The following is a 5,127-nucleotide window of genomic DNA, read 5'->3' on the forward strand; positions in this document are numbered from 1 at the left end:
CACCCAACATGTCAATTTCCCTACCCACACCCGCGGACACATCCTGGACTTGGTTTGCACTACTGGCCTCCACATCAACAACATCTCTAACACCGACCTCACCATCTCCGACCATCTTGCTATCACACTGGACATCAACATCCCTGTTCCTCACCCCAAACAAGACCGCACAATAACCTTCCGTAATCTCAAATCCATCTGCCCCATCTCCTTCTCTACCTGTCTATCCAACACCATATCCAACCTCTCCCTCCCTGTTAACCCGGCTCCCATGGACCTTGTCAACTTCTACAACCATACACTGTCCACCTGCCTCAACCAGCTTGCCCCCATAAAAACAAAAACCATCACATTCACTCACTCCGCCCCCTGGTACACCCCTGAACTGCACATCCTCAAAAAACAATGCAGACAAATGGAACGCCTCTACAAAAAAACCGGACTCACTGTACACACACTGGCCTACAAAGAACTCATTCATCAATACAAGTCTGCACTCAACAACGCCCGCTCCACCTTCTACTCTGACATCATACACTCCGGATCCTCCAACCCCCGCACTCTGTTTTCCACCATCAACAAGCTCCTCAAACCACTGGACAATATCTCACCATCATTCACCTCGGACAAATGCAACAACTTCCTCTCCTTCTTCCACTCCAAAATTGAAAATATCCACAACCAGCTAGCCACCACCTCCTCTGCCATCACCCCCGATCTGGACCCTGCACCTTCCCTGCCAACAGCCCACTGCTTTCCAGCCTTCTCCCCCATAACCTCATCTGACCTCTGTGAACAACTCTCTGGCATAAAATCCACCACCTGCCCCCTGGACCCCATCCCCTCCAGCCTCGTCAAAGCCTGTCTCTCTCCTCTTGCCCCACTCATCACCGACATCATCAACTCCTCCCTCACTTCTGGTATCGTCCCCTCCCCGCTCAAGCTCGCTGCCATCACACCCACCCTCAAAAAACCCGGCCTGGATTCTGACAACCCCAACAACTTCAGACCCATCTCCAACCTCCCATTTCTCTCTAAAATACTGGAACGCACCGTTGCAACTCAACTCAAACAATACCTCGGCCAAAGGCTCGGTGCTTGGTCCCCTTCTTTTCATCCTCTACATGCTCCCCCTAGGTCACATCATTCGCCGCCATGGACTACAATTTCACTGCTACGCTGACGACACCCAGCTCTATATCTCCACCAAAACCATCACCCCTGCCACTCTCACCACCCTCACTGACTGTCTCACTGAAATAAAAACCTGGATGACCAACAACTTCCTCAAACTCAACTGCAATAAATCAGAAATCATGATCTTTGGCCCAAAATCCCTCCTCCCCTCCTCCCAGAACCTCTCACTCTGCATTGATGGACATACAGTCACCCCCTCCCCTCTGGTCAGAAATCTCTGCGTCATCTTGGATCCCACCCTCTCCTTCAAGTCACACATCAACAACATCACCAAAACATCCTTCTTTCACCTCCGAAACATTGCACGACTCCGCCCCACTCTCTCCCCCTCAGCCGCCGAAATACTCATCCACGCCTTCACCACCTCCAGACTAGATTACTGCAACAGCATCCTCTATGGCCTCCCTTCCACTGTCCTCCGTAAACTGCAATATGTCCAAAACTCAGCTGCCCGATTACTCACCCACTCCCGCTCCAGAGAACACATCACACCCATCCTCCAACATCTCCACTGGCTCCCCATTCAACACCGCATCCACTTCAAAATCCTGCTCATCACCTACAAAGCCCTCAATAATCTGGCCCCCCCTTATCTAACAGATCTCCTCCAGCGCCACTCCCCCACCCGCCGTCTCCGCTCTGCTGATGCCAACCTCCTCACCCCCATCACCAAAACCAAGCACCGCACCACGGGGGACAGAGCCTTTGCCATCGCTGCCCCAACCCTCTGGAACTCTCTGCCCCTCAATATCAGAAACTCCGACTCACTCACCTCCTTCAAAACCCAACTCAAATCCCACCTCTTCAAAACAGCCTACAATATCTGACTTCTACCTCTAACCACCATTCCATCTCTGCAATCTTTTGATTTGTATTTGTTTTCGTTCTTGTTATTTAGTTCTGTTTACTGTATTACTTTTTCTATGTATTGTAAAGCGTCTTTGAGTTCCCCAGAAAAGCGCTATATAAAACTTATGTATTATTATTATTATTATTAGATATCTGCACTGATTGCAAAGGGTGGACGAGCTTTTTTATGTGGTGACTTTGTGAAACAATGTCTGAATGTGGCTGCGGATACTGTGTTCACTCCTGAGATTGCATCCCTGCAAATTGTCATGGGAAATTGTTTACAAAAGATGGACAATAAAGCTGATTTTCAAAGTACCTTGAGGATTTTTCAAGTTGTGAATTAAGTCAAATTTCTCTCTTGATTACAAAGGTGGAAAATACAACTGTTTTTAACTGGGTGTTTACTGATTAAATGTTTAAGCTCCCCACAAATGCAGATGTTTTTTTAAATATATATAACCAATTGCAAATTATTACAATTACCAAACAGATAAAAAGTAGATTATTATATTGAAATGTTATTTTAGATTTAGAATGTTAATTTTCTATAAAACACAATACATTTTAATGTAATTCCACAACCTTTATTTTCGGCCCTCGGCCCTCCACCCAGATTGAGTTTTGGCCCTTCATGGGAAACAATTTGGGCACCCCTGCTTTACAGGATCGGGGCAAGGGGGGGAAACCAAGGGAAACAGATTAAGGGAGAGAGGGACAAAACAAACAAAACAAAGGGATGGCTTAACTACAGTAACTAAACTAAAACTAACTAATGGGAAAGGCCATGGTGAAGAGGTGGGTCTTGAGGGTTGTTGCCACGCTGAAGGCTCTGTCCCCGAAAGTTTTTAGTCTGGTATGGGGGTTGGACAGCAGACCCATTTCTGAGGACCGCAGGTTCCGGGATGGAGTGTGTTGGTGGAGGAGGGCGGACAGGTATTGGGGGGCGAGTGAATAAAGGAGGAGGAGTTTGTAGTAGATGCGGAACTTGACCGGAAGCCAGTGGAGGTGGATGAGGGTGGGGGTGATGTGCTGACTATAGTAGAGTATATATACAATAAAACATGAATGATCTGAAGCTGGACTCACCAACAACGATTGAATGTGGATATTTTGCGGAGATGGACTTCCGGTCGACCGCATGCGATTGAGTAGCTGAGATTTCTCCTCGTAAACCCCCCAAAAATGCCATAAAACTACAAGCAACAAATGGAGAGATGCTGTAAAATGTAAATGTATTTTTGAAGAGGAATGAACTTGCGCTCCGGAGCGATTACGCAAGAGTTAATGCCAAGAAAAAGAGGAGGAAAGACGCACGGAACAAACATTTCAAAGGACGCCATGCCAACCGAGAAAAGCCTCGAACAAACCCTCAAGGAGATGCTGGGTGAAATGAAAGAAGACATCTCAAAGCAAATAAACGGATTAAGAGCGGACTTCGAAAGTTTCTCAAACGAAATTAAAGAGTTGCGAAAGGACGTGAAAGAAATCCGCTCCGAACTACAAGTCACTTCCAATAAACTCAGTGAGGCTGAACAGAGAATAAATGAGTTGGAAGAAAGAGAGGTGACGACAAATAAAGCACTGAAACACCTGCTGTGGGAAGGAAAAACAACGAGGGATCAACTGGACTATCTGGAGAATAAATCCCGACAAAACAATGTGAGGATTTACCAGGTGAAAGAGGGATCTGAGGGGGAAAACATGCATATCGCGGTGTCGATATCGATATCAGCTACCACCGTGATATCGGCATCAGTATCGATATCGTATTGCGATGGGGGTGGCCCAATCTGTCACATTGCTGAGACAAAACGTGATGCAAATCGTGACTGATAGATAGACACCGTCCGCCCTTCCGCCAAGGCAATTTTATTATAGGAAGGGTGGGCGCTTTCAGAAAAATACCTGGCAGGTGATTGGATGAACAATCTGTCTATCACTGACTCGCTTCTTGCTGTCGTCACACCCAGAACAATCCAGAACAAAATGTGTGACGTGTAGCCAATGAACAGCCAGGAAGGAGGCTCGCGCTACGTTTGATATGTGCATTTGGGGTAGAGTTGAGGTGTCGGACAGCCTCAGGATATGTGCTATTTCTAAAACTATTATACAGCTCTGGTCACACTTAAATCCCACCTGAAGCTGCCTCAATACTGATTGGTCCAGGCCCACTGCTGGGACAGATTCAAATGCATATCTGGCAGTGTGGAAAGATGGATTTCTTGTGTGATCGTGATCTTGTGAATCACCTGTCTCACAAGGTTAACTCAGAGTCTCTTCCCTAGATCTCACTTGATGACTCACCTCTCAATGTCTTTCTACCCGAGTGAAAAACGTCACTACTCTTTCCGTCTCTCAAACTTGTCCACATGAAATGATGAATGACTTAATTGAATGTAAAATAAAAGTAAAAGTAATTGAAACGCACCGTGTACAGTGATGTTGACTGCGTTGCTGAACTCGCCTGATCCAGACTCACACCAGTACACTGCAGTATACTGTATGCTGATGTTGCATTTGGATCCAGTCATTGAGCCCCAGTATGAACAGTGGTACAGGGATCCTCCCTTAGTAAACAGCTTCACTGTCCACTCAGTAGAGTTTCCCTCACAGCTCAGAGAGACAAACTCAGAGGAGAAGTGCTGCGTTCTGTTGGGACTCACTGTGATAGAAGCTGATGAGCGATGATCTGCAAGACAAAACACAGAGGTCAAACTGACAGCCAAGATATTATGACATATTTAAAGATAATAATGCAACTTTTCACCCACACAGCAATGTGTGTGTGTGTGTGTGTGTGTGTGTGTGTGTGTGTGTGTGTGTGTGTGTGTGTGTGTGTGTGTGTGTGTGTGTGTGTGAGTGAGTGAGTGAGTGAGTAGTAGTAGGCTAATTTCTAGGCTGACTATATGGGCAGGTGGCTCGCCCATGAATGAATGAATGAATGAATGAATGAAACACACTCACCTCCAGACCAGATAAACGTACGTTGACTGTCATAAGTGTAAAACAGTGGCTCTCCTCTCCCAGCTCTACACATATATCCTCCTGTGTGTGTGGGTCCATGAAGGATGTAGGAAC

This window comes from Poromitra crassiceps (assembly GCF_964638095.1).
Source record: "Poromitra crassiceps genome assembly, chromosome: 7".
In the NCBI taxonomy this organism is placed as follows: Eukaryota; Metazoa; Chordata; class Actinopteri; order Beryciformes; family Melamphaidae; genus Poromitra; species Poromitra crassiceps.